The sequence below is a fragment of the Marmota flaviventris genome, chromosome 1 (assembly GCF_047511675.1).
Source record: "Marmota flaviventris isolate mMarFla1 chromosome 1, mMarFla1.hap1, whole genome shotgun sequence".
In the NCBI taxonomy this organism is placed as follows: domain Eukaryota; kingdom Metazoa; phylum Chordata; class Mammalia; order Rodentia; family Sciuridae; genus Marmota; species Marmota flaviventris.
Genome location: NC_092498.1, coordinates 102,479,351 through 102,500,174, shown reverse-complemented (window position 1 = coordinate 102,500,174; position 20,824 = coordinate 102,479,351).

The following is a 20,824-nucleotide window of genomic DNA, read 5'->3' as shown; positions in this document are numbered from 1 at the left end:
CTGATGGTCAAGAATAGTGCTAGCTACGGGGCTGGGGTCGTGGCTCAGCAGTAGAGCGCTTGCCTAGCATGTGCAAGGCCCTGGGTTCGATCCTTATCACCACATAAAAACAAATAAATTAAATAAAGGTATTGTGTCCAACTACAAATTTAAAAAAATAGTGCTAGCTAATAAAATAGAAATCGATCCACATATGGAATTTCAAGCTTTTTAGCAGCCACATTAGAAAAGAAAGAAGAAACAAGAGAGATAGATTTGAATCATATTTTACTTGGCATTACTTATCCAAAATATTATTGCCATGTGTAATTAAAATTTAGAATGATTAATACTTTATTTTAGATTTTTATACTAAGTCTCTGACACCCAATATGTGTTACATTTACTGCACATCTCAATCTGCACTCTCTACACTTCAAGTGCTCAGAAACTGCATGGCTGTGGTAGTGGACAGTACAGCTCCAGAACTCCAGAGGTCCACTGGTACTCAGCATGTATTACAGAAAAGAATGAAAGGCTGCTTTGCCACAGACTTCCAACAGGAAGGATGGTTCCTATGCCGGCCTCATCAGTGAAGGCCACCAGGGGGCGCAAGAGTGCTGGTGGACAGATGCCTTGTGGCATCCTCGACTTGAGCCCTGGGCTAGGGAGGGGTGTTGTGTGGAGCCCCCTCAGCAGCAGGACTCACAGGATCCAGCCATCTAGGACCCTGGGATTGGGTCCCCAGGGCCCTCATCTGATGTGGGCATCTTTCCTTTTCTTTGCTTCAGCCATTTTCTGGGATGGAGCGGAAGGAGGGTCAGTCCTGGCCAGGAAGGAGATGGAGAGAGTGTTTCTGAAAAGGGCCACTCTGACTACGCAGGAAGATACAAACCCCCTCGGCTCAACAAACCTGAGGGCTGGTTTCCACTGAGTCAGACAGAACAGCTGGGACCATAGCGAAGTTCACCTTCCTCATGGCTCTGGCTCTGACAGTGGGAGAGATACTCTCTTTCTTCCCAGGGCAGATCTACTAAAGCAGTCCACCTCTGCTGCCCCCTGAACAACTAGGCTCTCAGCTAGCCTGCAAGCCTCATTTCTCTTCCATCCCTCAATCCTCCAGAACACTCACTTAGTTCGTGAGAACACCCTACTCAACCCTGCCCCACATGATGTCTTCTGCTTTTCCTGAGTGTTCCCCAACCCTGGGGTGCTTACCTCAGGTACTCTTCCCATAAAAGGCATCGGTGGTTTTTACTCTATGGAATCTTGGGAAACTCTCCTAACTGCTTCTGGTTTTCTATTTTTGTATTTGTTTGTTTTCCTTTTAGTTTTTGTTTTGTAGTGCTGGAGATGGAACCTAAGGCTTTGTGCACATTAAGCAAGCACTCTACCACTGAACTACACCCCAGTTCAATTTCTCTTTTTTATTCAGCTTTGCATGTTAGTGTTAGACTCTTCTTTCTAAACTGAAGCTCTTAAGGGGAGCTAGTAGCAGGGATGGTGATGGGGGTGGGGATCTTTCATGCAAATACTTAAAATTCTTTCAGGAGCATCTCCATCCACAGGAAACCCAGACATCTAGAAGTGGCCTGCTTTTGGAAATCCTGGATGCAAATGAACTTGTCTGTCTTCCTCACTAAAGGTCAGTTCACCTTTCCAAAAGGCTACACTTAGCAGGTGGTCAATAAATATTCATGAGCTAACATAATGCCACACCTAGTGGGAGACCAGACACATGGGATGAATGAATGATTTCTTCCACACCTGAGTATTTGAACTCAAGTGCAGAGCTTGCCCAACACTAAATTTAAGGATGATTCCACACATTTTCCAAGCATTATCACACACAATTCGGTTCACCTTCACGACTAGCCTTCAAGATTTAGGTGGTAAAGTCTCATCTCTCAATGGAGGGAGTCTAGGCCTGAGATGCTAAGGGAAGGGGCTTGTTTTTGTCAGTTTTTGGATCACTGTGACCAAAATACCCAACAAGAACAATTTAGAAGAGGAAAAGTTTGGGGGGGGGCTCCCAGTTTCAGAGGTCTCAGTCCAAGGATGGCTGACTCCATTGCTCTGGGCCTAAGGTAAGTCAGCACATCATGGTGGAAGGGTCCATCAGAGAAAAACTGCTCAGCTCATTGTGTGGTCAGGAAGCAGAGAGAGGAAGGGGGAAGAAGTCATGGGGAAGTTTCACCCCTCCAGGGTATGCCCCTGGTAACCTACCTCCTTCAGCCTTGCCCTACCTATCTACAGTTACCACTCAGTGCATTCGAACTAGGATGAACAGATTAGGTTACAGTGCTCATAATCTAATCATTTCACCTCTCACTATACTTGCATTAACAGGAGCTGGTGGGGGACACCGTATATCCAAACTATAACAGGGATCCAGTTCTTCCCACCCAACCCAGTGTCCCCAGGTCTGAGACCCTGGGGACACTTGAGATCCTCATAAGAAGGATCTTGTTTAGATATAGTTTAGATATAGTTCTAGTTTAAATATAGTTTAGACCTTAAATGGGTGAATCATTTTTTTCCAATTAAGTCTTTAACATTGCATTTGTACATTAACTATTGCCAAAAATAGAATAACAGAGTTTTTATAATTTTTTAAAAATATCTATTACATTAGTCATGGGAGAGTTTATATTATCTGATGGGAGAGAGATTAAACTTGGGTCCTTGAATATGCTAGGTAAATGTCATACCACTGAGTTATATTCTTAGCCCTTTTATTTTTTAATTTTGAGACAGGGTTTGCTAACTTGTCCAAGTTGCCCTCAAATTTGTGATTTTCCAGCTTCAGTCTGCAGAGTCAAGTGGGATTATAGGCATGTAGCACTGTACCTGGCTACTATATTGCCTGATTTTAAAAAAATCAAACTACTCTGCCAGGTACAGTGGCACATGCCTGTAATCCCAATGACTTGGGAGTCTGAGACAGAAGGATCACAAGTTAGAGGCCAGCCTCAATGATTTAGTGAGATCCTGTCTGAAAAAAGTGCTGAGGATGTAGCTCAGTAGTAAAGTGACCCTGGGTTAGATCCGCAGTACTGCAAAAAAAAAAAAAAAGAAAGTCAAATTACCCTATCAGATTTAGATTTACCCAAATCCCTTTATTAGACTTCTATCTGGCACAGTATGTGGCTGTGAAAGCACTGAGTCTGCGGTGCAAACCATAATCCTAGTTTCTTGGGTGGCTAAGGCATAAGAATGGAAATTCAAGTCCAGCCTGGGCAATTTTACCAAAACTCTGTCTCAAACTTTAAAAATTTTATAACCAGCTGTGGTGGTAAACACCAGTAATCCTGACTTGGGAGGCGAAAACAGGAGAATCACAAGTTTGAGGCCAGTCTGGGCAACTTAACAAGACTTGTCTAAAAATGAAAAAGAAAAAGGGCTGGGGATGTAGCTCAGTGATAAAGTGCTACTGGATTCAGTTCCCAGGCCCTTAATAAAATTAAAAAATTTAAAAGGGCTGATGATGTAGTTCAATGGAAGAGTGCTTGCCTAGCATGTGCAAGGTTCTCGGTTCAATTCTAGGAAAGGAAGGATAGATTGGAGGTCAGCCTTCACCATTATATAGACTGTGTTTCTATGATTCAAGACTTTCCTATACAGCATAACGAGCCACAAATGTCTATTTTACAGGTTACTTCTCCCAAACAAAATCACACAATGCAACATAAGCTGGGTGCAGTTACTAAGGAGCACACTTCCTGGGAGGGCCCCAAATGGGTGCTCGCGTGCATTTGAGGACTGAAATGTGGGCCAGGAAGAAACCACATCCACAGCACAGAGACACAGCTGCAGCATTTCTGATGAAGGCCTGTTTTCACTCAACCTCATATCCATAAGTCTTTGAAACATTCGTTCACCAGAAGAGTCAAAATATGGGATGTTCAGATGATTGGATTTGAATATATTGAAGCTAGAGATCTAAACTGAAATTAAAGTAAAAAGGAATTACAATTGTTTTCAGTTTCTTTTTTCTTTTTTTTTTTTTAAAGCATAAAAGTCATGCGTGCTCATAAAAGGGCCCTGCTCAGGACCAGCTTAAGACATTCACTAATGATTGCGTTGAAGTGGAAATGACTAAGGAATGACATAGGTCATCGAAGGCCAGATGGCTCTGCCTGGCTCTCCTCCTGCCATGTTCACCCTTGGAGGCTGCCATCATCTTAGAAAGAAGTACAGACCCCCTGGAGAGGCCACAGATGTATTTGGCCAGTAGTCCCAACTGGGGGGGGTCTCACTGTGGTTGGCATGTAAGAGACACATTAAATGGCTCCAGCTCCAGCATTAGCTGTCCTGGCTGACGCTGAGCAGAACCAAAAAGCTATCTCAGCTGAGCCCCCATAAACTGCAGATTTGTAAGCAAAATCAATGTGGTATTGCTTTTCAATGATAAGTTTTGGGAGGCCCTGGGGCCATGGAGTAAGTGATGTCAAAGGGTAGATATTGAAGACACCAGAGAAAGAGGGAAAACAGGGTTTGAGGATACCACAGCAGGTGCAAAGCCTGAGAAGGGGGCACAAGCGGGGATCGTCAGGGCTTTTGAACCAGGCTTGAATGCCTGGAAGAGTTGAAAATCTAATTTTAATGTTGCTGTTTGAGTGTACTTGGTCAGAAAACAATATTATGAATACAAACTGAGTTGTTACCTTGCTGGCCACAGCCTGCTAAGATGACCAGACACAGTAAGACAAGGTAGATACTGCCTGTATACCTTGATTGCATTCAGGTTTTACTAACCCAGAACCCAGGTACCAGTAGGTGCTCAATGACTGTAGGTGATTTCTGAGTGGTTCTATATCTGAGTGCCCCCACAACTGATGGCAACAGCTGGTGTTAGTGTCCCAAAGTGTGCATCAAGCAAGTCTCTCTAATGGTCTGTGTATTAAAGCCTTACTGCATAGGAGAGCCCTAAAGTGAGTCCAGATGGGAGCCAGAAGTCAATGACTTCTCAACAGGAAAAGGTCTTTATGTGGACAGCTGAACTGAAGATGGGGCTAGGCCTGCAGAGGAAGAGGCCTAAGCAAATCCAGAACCTGGATTCCCTCTACTGTCAGAAACTCTCTCATCTGGGGCCTCCAATTTATTCTTTTTTCCCCGAAAGCAGGTATGTGTCTTCTGGTATCCAGATCTGATGGGTGGGAGGACACCAGCACACAAGTAGAGAGACTTTTCACCATGCCTGTTTCTCAGCTACAAGGAACGAGCTGTCCAAGTAAGACGCCAGATAAATGCAGGCTGACTTGTTCATTTGAATTTCAGATGAGCCTTGCCTCATGTGAACTTGTGATACTTCAATTTGCTGAATCTGGCAAACCTGTGTTGAAGGTCACATGGCTGGTGGAAAGCAGAGACTGAGGTCTCTAGAAATGGGGCTGGTGTTGGCTGCACCAGTGCCCTAAGTATGGAGCCCTGCCTCCTACAATTGCACCCCAACAGCATCAGGAACAAGGCAAGACCCTGGCTCTCTAAATTTTATTTTATAATTGAGATTTTATTTTTAAAGGTTTATTATTATTTTTTATTTTGTTTTGTTTGTGATTCTTGAAATTAAACCCAGGAGCACTTTGCCTCTGAGCTACATTTTTATTTTTCTTTTGAGGCAGTATCTTGCTAAATTGTTGAGGATGGCCTTGAACTTGTGAACCTCCTACCTCAGCCTCCCAAGTCACTGGGATGACAGGCATGTGCCACCATGCCTGGATGTTTTTTTTTTTTTTTTAATATTATTTATAGTAGATGGACACAATACCTTAATTTTATTTTATGCCTGGCGGGTTTTTTTTAACATTATTCATAGTAGATGGACACAATACCTTTATTTTATTTTTATGTGGTGCTGAGCACGGAACCCAGTGCCTCACACACGCTAGGCAAGTGCTCTACCAAATGAGCTATAACCCTAGCCCGCCTGGCTATTTTTAAAGAATTGCCACCATGCCCAGCTATTTTTAGAGTATCTTTTTAAAAAGGGTTTAAAATGTTGTGTTGTTTTTTTTTTTTTTTAAATAAACAGTAATCCCAGCAGCTTGGGAGGGTGAGGCAGGAGGATTGCAAGTTCAAAGCCAGCTTTAGCAACTTAGCAAGGCCCTAAGCAACTTAGCAAGACCCTGTCTTGAAATAAAATATTAAAAGGTGGGTTCAATCCCTGGTACCAAAAAAATTTTTTTTTTTCCAGTGTAGCTCTGCTATACAACATACTTGAGAGGTGCTAACATCCTGGGTCCCATGCAGAGTTGACACTGTGCTCTCTGGGCATGCAAGCTTGACAGCATGCATAATATGGAGGATAGAAACAGGGCTTTGGGGACTTAGGACAAGTCTCTGGGCATCACTATTTCCTGAAGTTCCAAAGAGTTGAGTTGACACAACTCGAGACTAGCAAAGTCATAGGAAGAAATTCCCAGAATTGGGAAGGGTATTTCCAGGATTCATGGGAAGACCATGGAACTGGGTCATGAGTCACTGAGTGGAAGGCCTGGTTGCCGTGGCAGGCAGGGCCCCTTCCTGGCAAGGCCCTACAAGGGTTCAGTCTCTGCTGGTCCTCCTACCCTTCTGCCCACAGACCCAAGACCACCCACCAGACCACTGGCCAGAGATCAGGAGCAACTCACAGACAGCCATGACAATCACCTCAGGCTAAGGTCCCCACACAGAGTCTGAGCTTCAACCTCTCTCTGTCCCTTGGAGGGGCTACCTTGCCCCTTGGCCTTGTAGCTTCTCTGCCAGGACTAAGTTCGACCCTATCTCTGACCACTGTGCTTCTGCCAGCATTTAAGATCAAGTCATGAGTATTTCTCAGATTAAACTGTCACTATCTAAATGAGCCCCCTAGCTTCCTTGTAATATACTTTTTTATTTTTATTTTTATTTTTTTTTTGTACCAGATTTTGAACCCAGGGGCATGTAACCACTGAGCCACATCCTCAGCCCTTTTTTATATTTTATTTGGAGACAGGATCTCGCTGAGTTACTTAGCAACTTGCTAAATTGCTGAGGCTGGCTTTTCACAATCCTCCTGCCTCAACCTCCCAAGACACTGAAATCACAGGCGTGCACCATAGTGCCCAGCTTACTTTTTTAATTGGAGAATGATTCATACTCCAAGTATTCTATCAGTGATCCACATGGAATCAGGTTTGTCACTTTCATATGCTGTTTGTCACTTTCATATACTGTTTGTCACTTATATATTTATTTTGGAGAAATGTCTATTCAGGTCCTCTGCCATTTTTGCATTCTCTTTTTTTTATTGAGTCTCAGTTCTATAATTTATAATTATTCTGTTCCATTCTTGGAGTTATCTTTTCACTTTCTTTGGTGCACAAAAGTTTTTAATTTTGATGGCATGACCCAGCATTTCTCTTCTTTTATTGCCAACTCGGACTCTCATCTTCCCACCATGGTTCACGTGTCCGTCTTATAGTGGCGCACCTAAGGCCCAGTTTGCCTCTTTTCCACCACACACACTAGGATTGTGAGCCCTTACCCTTTTACACTTTCTTCTTCTTCCCCTTCTTTTCCCCTTTTCGTCTTCTCCTTCTCTTTCTCTCTCTCTTTTTTTTTTTTTGAGACCCTGGGGACTGCATCCAGGGCTTCACAAAATGCTAAGTAAGTGTTCTATCACTGAGCTACGTCTCTAGTCCTACATGTGCCTTCCCTTGAGCTGCTCAGTCAAGCCTTGTTTGTTTTAAAGGATTATTTTATTCTTAGTATATGCAGTGTATCTATACTGGGAAATATCTAAGGGAATTTTAAATAAAAGGAAAAAATCACTAACAATTTTACCCCACCTGCCAGTAATATTGTTCCCTCTCTGTCCTGCCTTTGAAACTCTGTCTACATCCACAGATAAAGTTTAACAATCATTGTGGGGTGCTCTGCCTCATACAGAGGTCTTTACCTTGATGGTCTCTTGTGGTCTTTTCAAATCCTGATTTATTTTTTCATGTCAGCTGTTCTAGCTCAGTTTAGCTCATCAGCATATTTTATAATCATGCTTTTTTCAAGTTTTGTCTAGAGGTGCTAAGTGGAACTGATCAGGTAGAGAGAGTGCCAGGGACTTTGAGCTAGAGCAGGACTGGACAGTGGCCCTGGGCCACATGGGAGGCAATTCCCACAACACAGCATGTGTTGGGGAACAGGGCCCTTGAGAGCCAACATTGCATATTCTCCTTCCTATTTGCATTTCAATTTTCTCCTCAAGTTTTCCAATGATATTATTTGGCAATCTCTTAAAATATATATATTTAGGGGAAAGTAATCAAACTACAGTTTTGGGGAAGCGAATTCAGAGATCTATGGAGCCAGGTAAGATGGTACATGCCTGTAGTCCCAATTACTTGAAAGGCTGAAGCAGGAGGATCTGTTTATCCAGGAGTTTGAGACCAGCCTGTGTGACACAGTGGACCCTGTCTTAAAAAACAAAAAACAGAGATCTACAATGTGTGATGTAGAATGTGTGTGAAACTGTGGTGGAGAGACAGGTTTCCACTACACTTTATACCTGCTGGTCAGCCCTGCAGAATTACTGAATTAAAAACAGTTGCTTGGGGCTGGGGTTGTGGCTCAATGGTTGAGCGCTTGCCTTGCAAGTGTGAGGCACTGGGTTCAATCCTCAGTACCACATAAAAATAAATTAACAAAATAAAGGTATTGTGTCCATTTACAACTAAAAAAAAACAGTTGCTCACCAGGTGCTATGACACACACCAGTAATCACAGAGGCTTGGGAGGCTGAGGCAGGAGGATTGCAAGTTCACGGCCAGCTTCAGCAATTTACCAAGGCCCTAAGCAACTTAGCAAGACCATGTCTCAAAAAAATAAAAACATCTGGGGACATGTATCAATGGTTAAGTGCCCCTGCGTTCAATCCCTGGCACCAAAAACCAAAATAAAACAAAACCAAAATCCCCCCAGCTGCTCATGTAAATGTTCTTACAACAAAACAAAAACTGGAAATGATCTAAATTTCCAATCCACAGAACATGTAGTTTCATAAATTTCATAAAGCTCATTTAAATTGATGATCACTAAGACAACAGAAAAACACAGCAACATATTTGTTCAATAATGTATGGTCAGAGGGAAGGAAAGAATTGTTTTGTTTTCAATCTCCTACATATAACATACTATATAATTACAATGCAGAAATAGACGTGTTGGTAGAAAGTAGAAGCGAAGTGGAGAATGATGGGAAACAAGTGCACTGGGGTGACAGGACTGTGTGAATTTTCATTTTAAATTTCCTCTAGTATTTTAGGAAGTTTTACATAAAGTATACTTTTAAAAATTTTTTAGTTATAGATGTACACAATACCTTTATTTTATTTATTTATTTTTATGTGGTGCTGAGGATCCAACCCAGTACCTCACACATGTGAGACAAGCGCTCAACTTTGAGCTATAACCCCAGCCCTAAAGCATACTTTTAAAAAAAAAAAAATTTTTTTTTTTTTTTTTTTTTTTTTTTTTAGTTGTTGATGGACCTTTATTTATTTTTATGTGGTGCTGAGGATCAAACCCAGTGCCTCACACATGCTAGGCAAGCAGTCTACCACTGGGCTCCCCAGCCCCCTAAAGTATACTTTTAAATTATTTTTACTGCCTGAATTAAAACTTGAGTTAAGTGAAAAATTCATTCAACCAGAGGAGGACAAAAAAGGTGAGGGATATCATGGTTTATCTCATCCAGCAGGCAGGAAAATACTCCTCTGTTAATTTATCAAAAAGGAGAGAGTATGAACTCTCCCTGAAGGAGAGTGGACCATTTCCTACTCTGAAAACAGGAGAGAGCAGCCACACTTTGAAAATAAGAATTTGGTGGATAGACTGCTCTGAGGTAGCAGCTCCATTTCAGATCCTGGCTAAATCCAGACAGGCTGGCGCTGGAGAGCAGATGGCTGGACAGCCCTCCGACGTGGGGACAACCAGCCTGGCTGGAGGGAGCCGGCAACTGGCCTCAAGCACAAGGATCGGAGATGGAGGCAACGTGTCCCGCGCAGGCAAAGCAAGCAGGAGTCCAACAGCGACAGAAAGACAGGGCTGGCCATCTGGAAACAGCCCCACCGCAAAGCAATTAAAGCTCAAAGAACTCATCAAATGTTCAAGGACAAGCATGAAGGGCCGCTGGCCACCTAAAGAGTGGCAGACAGGAGGCGATGGAGCAGGCACACAGGTGGTGTGGATTCAGGAACAGCTCTGCCAGAACCCCAAGTGGGGAGAGCCCAGGTGTTGGTCAGCAGAAAGGTGGTGCCTCTGGGAGCGCATGGTGTGCGGGGTAGATGGATGTCAAAAACACTGTCCCTGCTCCTGCTCTGTTGGGTCTTTCTCAGCAATGAAGCATCTATATACTGCTTGTTTAATTGAAAAGATGATAATTGCACCTCAGTCTGGAGCAGAGGGAGAGGAACATATGACGCACCAGGGACTGTAAGACTGTTGCTACACCAAAGGGCCCAAGCACAGGGCCCAGTGTGTGTGTGTGAGCCAATGGTTCTCAGTTTCCAGTTGATTTAAAGGCTGGAGGATTCCCCAAGTGTATCCTATATCCATCCCCTTCTGGAACTGCCTGAGGGCTGTCTTAATAAATATACATTTTCCCAATTTCCTACTGGAGCTAATAGCTTCTTAGCCACAGGAAGTGCTTCACGGCCCTCCAATCCAGGCACAGGTTAGAACCAACTGGAGACTTCTGCAACAACCCAATGGCCAGGCCTCACCCCAAACCAACTAAATCAGGATGTCACACCCTCCCTGGGTGATTCTGATATGAGAACCAGGGATCCTATGGGATACTCTACATTGTTTGAGATATATTGGTAAAAGCTGTCATTAGGAGTCTCATGTAATCCTGAAGAGTCTCATGTAACTTCTACAGGACGGTATGAAGTTTCCTCAAAAAAATTAAAACTAGAACTACCATACCATCCAGCAAGCCCCACTGCTGGGTATTTATCCAAAAAAAAATGAAAACAGCATTTTTATTTTTTTGTACCAGGGATTGAACCCAGGGGTGCTTAACCACGGAGCCACATTCCCCATCCTTTTATTTATTTATTTTTATTTTGAGACAAGGGTCTCACTAATTTGCTGAGGCTGCCTTTGAATTTGTGATCCTCCTGCCTCAGCCTCCAAAATCACTGGGGTTACAGCTTGCACCATTGAGCTCAGTGAAATCAACATCTTGAAGTGATACACACACTTCATGTTCACAGCAGTATTATTCACAACAACCCAGTTATGGAAACAATCTAAATATCCCTAGATGGATGAATGGATAAAGAAAATGTGTTATACTATGTCAATAAGCCTTAGAAAGAAAGGAAATTTCACAATATACAGCAACATAATGAACCTTGAAGACATTATGTAAAGAAAATAAATGAGTCACAAAAAGGCAAATACTGCATGATACCACTTACATAAGGAATCCAAAACAGTCAAACTCATAGAAACCAAGAGTGAAATAATGTTTGCCAGGGACTGAGGGGTTGGGGGAGGGAGAGTTGCTAATCAGTGGGTATTAAGATTCAGTTAATATGCTTACAACATTGCCCCATGGTTAATAACTCAGTATTATGTACTAAAAAGTCTGTTAAGAGAGCTGATCTCATGTTAAGTGTTCTGACCACAATTAAATAATTTTTTTTTTTGAGAGAGCTTTAATATTTATTTTTTAGTTCTCGGCGGACACAACATCTTTGTTTGTATGTGGTGCTGAGGATGGAACCCGGGCCGCACGCATGCCAGGCCAGCGCGCTACCGCCTGAGCCACATCCCCAGCCCCAATTAAATAATATTTTAAGAAATATTTTTTTAAAAGGATACTCTTAAGGAAGTGAAACACAAACTATCAGTGGGAGAAGACATAATCAGTAAATGACTGTGTTAAGGGGATGTACAGAACTCCTAGCCCAGTAGAAAAAAACAGGCAAAAGACATGGGTATTTTACTAAAGAGGAAACACATACAGCCACCAAACACTCAAAGAGATGCTTGACCTCCTCAGAATCAGGGAGACAAACCAAGGCAGCAAGAGATAGTACTTTACATTCCAGTGGCAAAAATTAAGAATTTGACAATAGAAAGAGGGGACATAGATCAAAGAGAGCTCATACTTACATAAATTTGCAGGGACTGAAACAGGTATAAGACTTGGGAAAATTTGACATCTCTTTATCAACTCAGTCAGATGCCCATCAACTCAATAGACACCACTACTAGATATCTACCTAAGACAAGCCCCACATATCTTCCCAAGGAGACAAGCTCCAATAGGTTCAACAATCTGTTTGTGAGAATATTCATGCCCTAAGGACTATGGGCAGAAAATGGATATTTGGTGGTGATATTTGTCTACAATAAAATATTATGAAGCAGTGAATATGAATTAACTCCAACTAAACACAAAACATTCCATAATGTGGAGTGAGAAAAATCAAGTTCAGGAGGCTATGTGCTGGATAATTTTATGTGTCAACTTGGCTGGACCATGATACCCAGTTTTTGGTCAAATACTAGTCTTGTTGCCATAGGGTATTGTTTTAGATGAGAAAAAGATTTAGCCAAGCGTGGTTGCACATACCTGTAATCCAGAAATTTGGAAGGTTGAGGCAGGAGTGCCACAAATTTGAGGCCAGCCTCAGAACTTAATAAGACCCTGTCTCAAAATAAAATAGAATATTCCTGGGTTTGATTCCAGTGCTTGGGGAGGGGGGCGGAGATTCAAGTCAGTAGTATTTTGTGTAAAGTAGATGATCTTTCATACTGTGGGTGGGTCTTATCCAATTAGTTGAAGGCCATAAAAAGAAAAACAAAAAACTGAGGTCCTCCCTTGGGAATTATGCCTCCAGACAGCCTTCAGATTCCAGCCACAACATCAACTCCCTGGGCTTCCAGCCTGTGGCCTGCCTGAAGATTTCAGACTTCCCAGCTTCACAATAGTGTGAGCCAATTCCTTATGATAAATCTGTCAGATAAATGGATAGATCTAATTCTGTGCACAAAATAAAAATTGAACATTATATATCAGCATGCATAATAGGATCTTTGTTTTGTAACACAAATGTGTATTATATGCACACTTACATGTAAAATTGCATTTAAGTTTTTACATAGGAATAAGAAGGATAGGCAGTAAATCTTTGGTTGGCAAATGGCAATCTGAATCATTTACATTTTCCTATATTTTTCTTTTCTTAATTTTCCAAATTCTCTACAATAAAAACTTAATTTAAAAAAGAGAACACTGTGCTAGGAATTGAACCCAGAGCCCCACACATGCTCTGAAAGTGTTCTACCACTGAACTACATACATCCTCAACCTTTTTCTTTTTTTTAATATTTATTTTTTAGCTGAAGTTGGATACCATACCTTTATTTTATTTATTTATTTTTATGTGGTGATGAGGATTGAACCCAAGGCCTCACACATGTTAGGTGACTGCTCTACCACTGAGCCACAACCCCAGCCCTATCCTCAACCTGTTTCAAAATCTTATTTTTGAGAAAGTGTCTTACTAAGTCACCCAGACTAGCTTCAAACTTAGGATCCTCATGCCTTAGCCTCCCAATTACAGGAGCTGGGATTATAGACATGCCACCTCCCTAAAATGAGAAAATATTTTTTAATAGGAGGAAAAATAGTGACACATTGGGATGACCAGTTGTAACTCAGTTATGATTGTTTAATGTGTGTTCTGTTTTTGTACTTAATAAATGACTCCCCCCAAAGAAAAGGAAATTAAAAACTGCACACTTCTTGAATTCTATTCAATTCCACCAAGTATTTACTGTTTTACTATAAAAGAAACACAAAAACAAGGTATAGTTCCTGACCCAAAGGAGTTTGCAGGTATGTATGTAGAAAAAGAAGATTCAGAAGTAGCTGCTCTCCAGTGCAGAACACAGAAAGTACTTAAAAGCATCCCAGATAATAATGTGAGAAGACAGCCTACAGACTGGGAGAAAACCTTTACCACATGCACCTCCAATAAAGCATTAATCTCTAGGATATACAAAATACTCAAAAAACTTAATACCAAAAGAAACAAATAACCCAGGACTGGGGTTGTGGCTCAGCAGTAGAATGCTTGCGTAGCATGGGCGAGGCTTTGGGTTCAATCCTAAGCACCACATAAAAATAAACAAATAATTAAAGATATTGTGTCCAACTACAACTAAAAAATAAAATATTTAAAAAACCAAATAACCCAATCAATAAATGGGCCAAGGAACTGAACAGACACTTCACAGAAGAAGAAATACAATTGATCAACAAATATATGAAAAAGTGGTTCAACATCTCTAGCAATTACAGAAATGCAAATCAAAACTACACTAAGAGTTCATCTCACTCCTGTCAGAATGGCAATCATCAAGAATACAAGCAACAAAAAATGTTGGTGAGAATATGAGGAAAAGGTATGCTCATACATTGATGGTGGGACTGCAGTTTGGTGCAACCAATATGAAAAGCAGTATGAAGATTCCTCAGAAAACTGGGAATGGAATCACCATTTGAACCAGCTATCCCACTTCTTGATTTATACCTAAAGGACTTAAAATCAGCATACTATAGTGATGCAGCCACATCAATGTTTATAGCAGCTCAATTCACAGTAGCTAGATTATGAAACCAACCTAGGTATCTCTCAATAGATGAATGGATAAAGAAAATGTGGTATATATACTCAATGGAATATTACTCAGCTTTAAAGAAGAATGAAATTATGGCATTTTCCAGTAAATGGTTGGAGTTGGAGAATATCATGCTAAGCAAAATAAGCCAATCCCAAAAAACCAAAGGCCAAATATTTTCTCTAATATGTGGATGCTAATTCACAATAAGACAGGGGGCACTAGGGAAGAATAGCGTTACCTTAGATTAGGTAGAGGGAAGTTATGGGAGGGGAGGGGAGAGGATGTGGGGATAGGAAAGAAAGTAGAAAAAACAGACATTCTTACTGTACGTATATATGTGAGTACATGACCAATATGATTCTGCAACATGTACACTCAGAAAAATAAAATTATATTCCATCTATGTATGATATATCAAAGTGCATAAATGCATTCTACTGTCATTATAACTAATTAAAACAAATAGAAAAATTTTAAAAAGCATCTTATTTATTTATTTATTCTATTAGGTATATATGACAGCAGAATACTGTCATATATACCTAATTAGAATAAATAATAAAATATATAAATAAATATATATAAATAATAAAATAAATAAATACTAAAATAAAAAAATAAACTTTTTTTAAAACTTTTTAGTTGTGGGTGGACATAATACCTTTATTTTTATAAAGGTATTATGCTGAGGATCGAACCCAGTGCTTCATGCATACTAGGCAAGTGTTCTACCTCTGAGTCACAACCCCAGCCCCCCCACTCCCGGCAGAATGCATTTTGATTCACTGTACACGACTGCAGCACAACTTTTTATTTCTCTGGTTGTACATGATGTAGCATTGCACCATATGTGCAGCCATACATGTACCTAGAGTAATGATGTCCATCTCATTCCACCATCTTTCCTATCCCCATACCCTCTCCCATCCTTTCCCTCCCCTTTGCCCCATCACAGTTCCTCCATTTTGGCTTGCATAATACCTTTATTTATTTATTTATTATCATATGGTGCTGAGGATCAAACCCAGCACTTATCCTTGCCCGTGCTAGGCAAACACTCTACTGCTGACCCAGCCCCAGCCCCTTGGCTTGTATTTTTTTATAGGAATACTACAGACCTGAGGCTGATTCTTTCTCCATATTATATCAGGCACCTCATGATGTCCATTGTCCCACTTTTGCTGATGTTAACTGTGATCACAGTCATGTTTACTGAGTTGCTATTTTTCCCATGTAATTAATAAGTATTTACGGGGAGATACTTTGAAACTATGTACACATCCACTTTACTCAGCAAACTTCCACCCACTGGATTCAAATTCCATCACTCTTTCTATATTTATCACTGTGTTTCACTATAAGGAAGAGCCTTTCTGGCTCTCATTTATTATACCTGCATGCATACATGGATTCTTATTCTGTGGCTGATAATCTGTTACTATCACCATTTATTTAATTATTAAATTGTCTCATATTTAGTTAATATGAGTATCCTTCTAACATGTCCACTTTTTGAGTGCTTACTTTCTGAAATCAATAGTCCAAGTTTAACTTGTACTTTCTTCTCTTCCAGTCCTGTAATCAACCATTTCTCCAATGAGGTCTGGCTCCTTTCAATAGAGAATAGTATTAAGAAACAAAGATCGGGGTTCTGGTTGTGCTCATTTCCATTGGGCATCATGCTTCTAGGAAATATATATCTATACATACACACACATTCACTGGACATGTTTGTGCACACTAATAATTCCAGCAACTTAGGAGGCTGAGGCAGGAGGATTACAAAACTCAACGAGACCCTGTATTAAAAATAAAAAATAAAAAGTGCTTGGAATGTAGCTCAGTGGTACAGCATCCCTGGATTTAATATCCAGTACAGGAAAAAATATGCTCATATCTATGCCCATCTGTGTTTATATCTAAATTTATCTGCAGGTATATATGTATATTTCTTTATCTGCATGTGCACATATTATTTATTTTGATATCTATCTACAAGCATTTGTGTGAATGTGTATTTTTACATCTATCTGCATTTGTATATATATGTTTATGAATTTCTATATCTGTGTATATATATGTCTCTAAGTATGTGAATATATATTTCTATATTTGCATGTGTATGAATATGAACATATGTGTGTTTCAATATTATCTGCATGTGTGTGTACATGCGTGTAATACAAACAAGTTCATACCAACATCTCTGATTTCAATCCACAGGGTTTGTCTAATCTTTCCTCTTTCTATATTTGTAACTTCCTTTAGATAAAGATATTTTAAAGGCTGTGAATATTGTTGGAGCCATCATCATTAATAGCCCACAGAAATATCCTCCTTCATCACATGGCCTTGCTTTGTGCTCAGTGCAGACTTGGGCATCATCCAGCCTATGTGAGACCCTTGCTCTAATCAGGCAGAAGGGCAGACGGAGTAACCAGGCAGGGGCCGGTTCTGAGCCAGAAGGCCCTTCTGGAAGGTTCAGGGGAGGCAGAAATAGAATCCCTGGGAAGTGGGGGGAGGGTGCTGGTGGGTGTGGGGGAGTACTGGGATTTTCTGGGTGAGTGAGAAACCAGAACAGATGGGCTCTTGGCTGGCTCCATAGAAAGACCACAAGTGACCTATGGGGCGCTTTGAAAGGGCAAACCTGTTCCCCACAGCAGCTGGGGCAAGAGTCCTAACTGGAGGCTTTGTTGGCACAACAGCTGGCTCCAGCTGGGGCTGGGCAGCTGGAGTCTAGGAGGGGGCTCTGCACACTCAGCTGTTGGCTGAGGGAGCCCACGAGAGGAAAGGTCACCCTATGAGAGGTCCTGTGTGTCAATCTTTCCCCTCCTGTTTCAGGGTATAATTTGCAGGGGGGAGTTCAAACCCCAAAGACCCTAGTTTTGACCTTTTCCTGTCTAATATTCTGATATTCTCTTCAAATTTGGAAGTTTCAACTCTCTTGTCCAACAAAGATACTTCCCACAGAATGACAAAAATACATCAGTGTTTTATCTGTATGTTCTTGTAACTCAACATTAGCTGAAGTTAGTAGGATCTTTCTAGAATATGGAGTCAGCCAGGAGATTTGTGGAGGTTTTCAGCCACCTTTATGAATAATATCAACAATAACAGCAATGTCTCTGAGTACAGATCCACATCCACCAAGCCATTTGCATATGTATTCCCAACAGTTCAGAGGAGCTCTCTGAGCCGCATGTGAGCATCTTCAATTTACAGGTGAGAAGGGGGCGTGATCCACAGACATGAGTTAATTCAATCCCAGGGGCCTAGGCAACAGGGGATCAGGTACATTCCAAGATTCTGGTTCTGTAACATGTATATTCTCCAAGGGAGTAGTTCAGGTTGAACAGGGCATTACAGTCATACTTAAAATGGCCTTTCCACCTCTGGGGTGCTCAGAGAATTGTAAATTGTGGGTTGGGGGTGACAGAGTGTGACTGCTAAGCCTTGAGGCTGAGAAACAGTTCTCTCGAGAACCTACCACTGAACATGCAAGGAATTGATTTTCCACCTCACAGAAGACAAAAATTCCCCAAATAAACAGCAGGTGCAGCCTTCCGTCCAGAGCCAAGATGAGGCAATCTCTTAACTGTGGAAGAAGCACAAACTTGCTTTCAGCCATACAAATCTAAGATGTCATTGGAGTCCTCAATGGGATATTTGGTCCAGAAGTGTGAAGTTGCCGTGCATGTGTAGTGTGGTGGGGCTGGTCTGGGAGTCTCAAGCAACTCTGCCAGACTGGTGGCCTGCCACACTGGTTGCCTGTAAGCTGTCACCTTCCTAATTCCCTCCAGTCTGGTTTCATCCTGAATGGGAAAGAACAGAAAAGACCATAAAACCCACAGCTTCCAAAACAGGACAACTCAAAACAGGAGGGCCTGGAGTAGATGTAGTTTTCACTATGTTTGGTCATGAAACCCTTTTGCAGGTCCCCAGGCCCCTTTGCCAGCCCCTGACTCTGAAACTTCAAAAACCATCTATCCCCATCTTCCCCTGGCTTCAGGCACAGGCTGGGTTGGCATATGAGCAGCCTTTGCTTGCAGTGGGGGGACTGGAACATCTAGAGTGGCAGACAGTTCCAGAGGGTTGTCAAGAAGCATCTCCAGATCCAGAGAGGTGATCTACAAAATACCAGTCTTCACTCTTCCAAATGTGACTGATGCAGATGAACAGAGACCTAGGGTTGATTCCAAAGTAGAGAGAAGGAGATGTAGCAGCTAATGCTGTGGGATTCTTCCAGGTTGCAGAGGATGCAGTCAGGACATTTGGGCACAAAATGAACAAAGTACACAGATTAGATAACAGCACACTGCCTGTGCTACTTTCTTGATTTTGATAATGCTGCTCCAGTTCAGTAAGAGAAGGTCCTTGTTTTGGGAAATAAATACCAAAGTGTTTAAGGGTAAAGAAGTGTCATAGTCTTCAGTTTACTCTCAAATGGTTCAGAAGGAAATATAAGTATAGACAGAGACATTGAGCCAGAGATGGAGAGAGACACAAGAAGGGAAAATCAGATGGCATAGGCAGACACAAAGAAAGGCAAGAGAGACAGAATGCTAAAGCAAATAAGGTGACACGTTAACATTTGGGAGAATTTTGGGAAAGTTTTTTATTTCTTTATTTTTTGAACCAGGAATTGAATCCAGGGATGTTCTATGTTCTACCACTGAACTATATCCTCAATCCTTTTTGAATTTTTTATTTTGAGACAGGGCCTTACTAATTTGCCCAGGATGGCCTTGCTTAAGCAGAGGATGCTCCCAAGTAGCTGGGATAAGAGGCATGTGTCACTGTGCCTGGCTTGAAGAGGCCTACTCTTGCAACTGTTCTTTAAATTTAAATTTCAAGTTTAAGAGGCAAAAAATGCAAAAGGCATGCCTTTCCCACAATATGTGAACCCTCCCTCATTCTTCTGGTTCAGCTCCCTCCAATGCCACAGCTTGGCCCTGCCAAGGCTGGTCATCTGAGGTCACCATCCCCAGGCCCTGGCATCCCCTGCCCCCTTACCATCTCTCAGCCCTGGCAAGATCCACTTCCATCTGCTGTCCTAAGCCCAGCCTCTACACTCCTCATGGTGTGTGAATCAAGGACACCCTGCTTCTACCCCAGTCTTGGCTTGCTAGAGTTGCTCAGCAGGGCTCCTAGTCCAGTCCAGCCTCCAGCCTCAGGTTTTGGGTCTTTCTTGCTTCCTCCTCAGAAGGAAGGCCCTCATGTGTAGTGTGGGGGGCCTGGTCTGGGAGTCTTTAAGTATGGCTGTAATGCCCTGTTCAACCTGAACTACTCCCTTAGAGGGTGTACATGTTACAGAACCAGAACTTTGTTGCCCAGTCCCCTGGGACTGAATTACCTCACCTGTAAATTGGAGATGCTCACATGCTGGCCTCACTCTTGGGCTCTTTCGGAATCAACTGTTACAATTTCCCTCCCTTCCACCAGAGGCTCTTGGGTCTCTTCTTCTGTTCCTGGTCTCAGAAGGAAGATAATGCTTCTTACTTTTCAGGCCTCCATCCCTTTCCCATGTGCCCGTCTCCTGCACCTGCTCCAGGCCTCACTTAAGGGCTCTGTCAAGACCCATACCTCTTCAGTCTGGGAGTAACTTCACTCTCTTTGGAATAGAACAGCTTCCATCTTGCTTTCCTTCACACATTCCCATCCTTTTCTGGCCTATCTCAGGATGGTTCCTCCATCCACACTTCCTGCTCACACATTTGCTTGTGAGTGCTTTGCCATTTGGCTTCAACCACCTCCCCGATTCCCAAAGTGGAAGCATCAAGAACACAATATTTGGAAGGGGGAACTTGAGATTCAGTCTATGATCTATCTCCTAAGAGCTATGTGATTTGTGGTGGGTTTCCAAGACATGCAGGAAGCCCATGTGCAGCTCAGAATGAACTAACACATGTGACCTCCAATTATTCTTTCTCTCTCCTCATCCAGTTCACCTGTCCCTAAATTCTCTACACAACCTCCAAAAGTCTGATATACAATCCACCTATCTGGTGACAGCACCTCAATCTGCATCTCTGTCACACACCCCTGTACTGGACTCCACCTGAGTCCCAGAGTCATAAGGACATCTTCCCACAGTCAGCCAGTCAGCCTCTTGAGTTTAACTAAATAAGTAAATTTATTCAATTTACTCATTCTCACTCATGCTCAATTTATTAAAAAGCAGGAG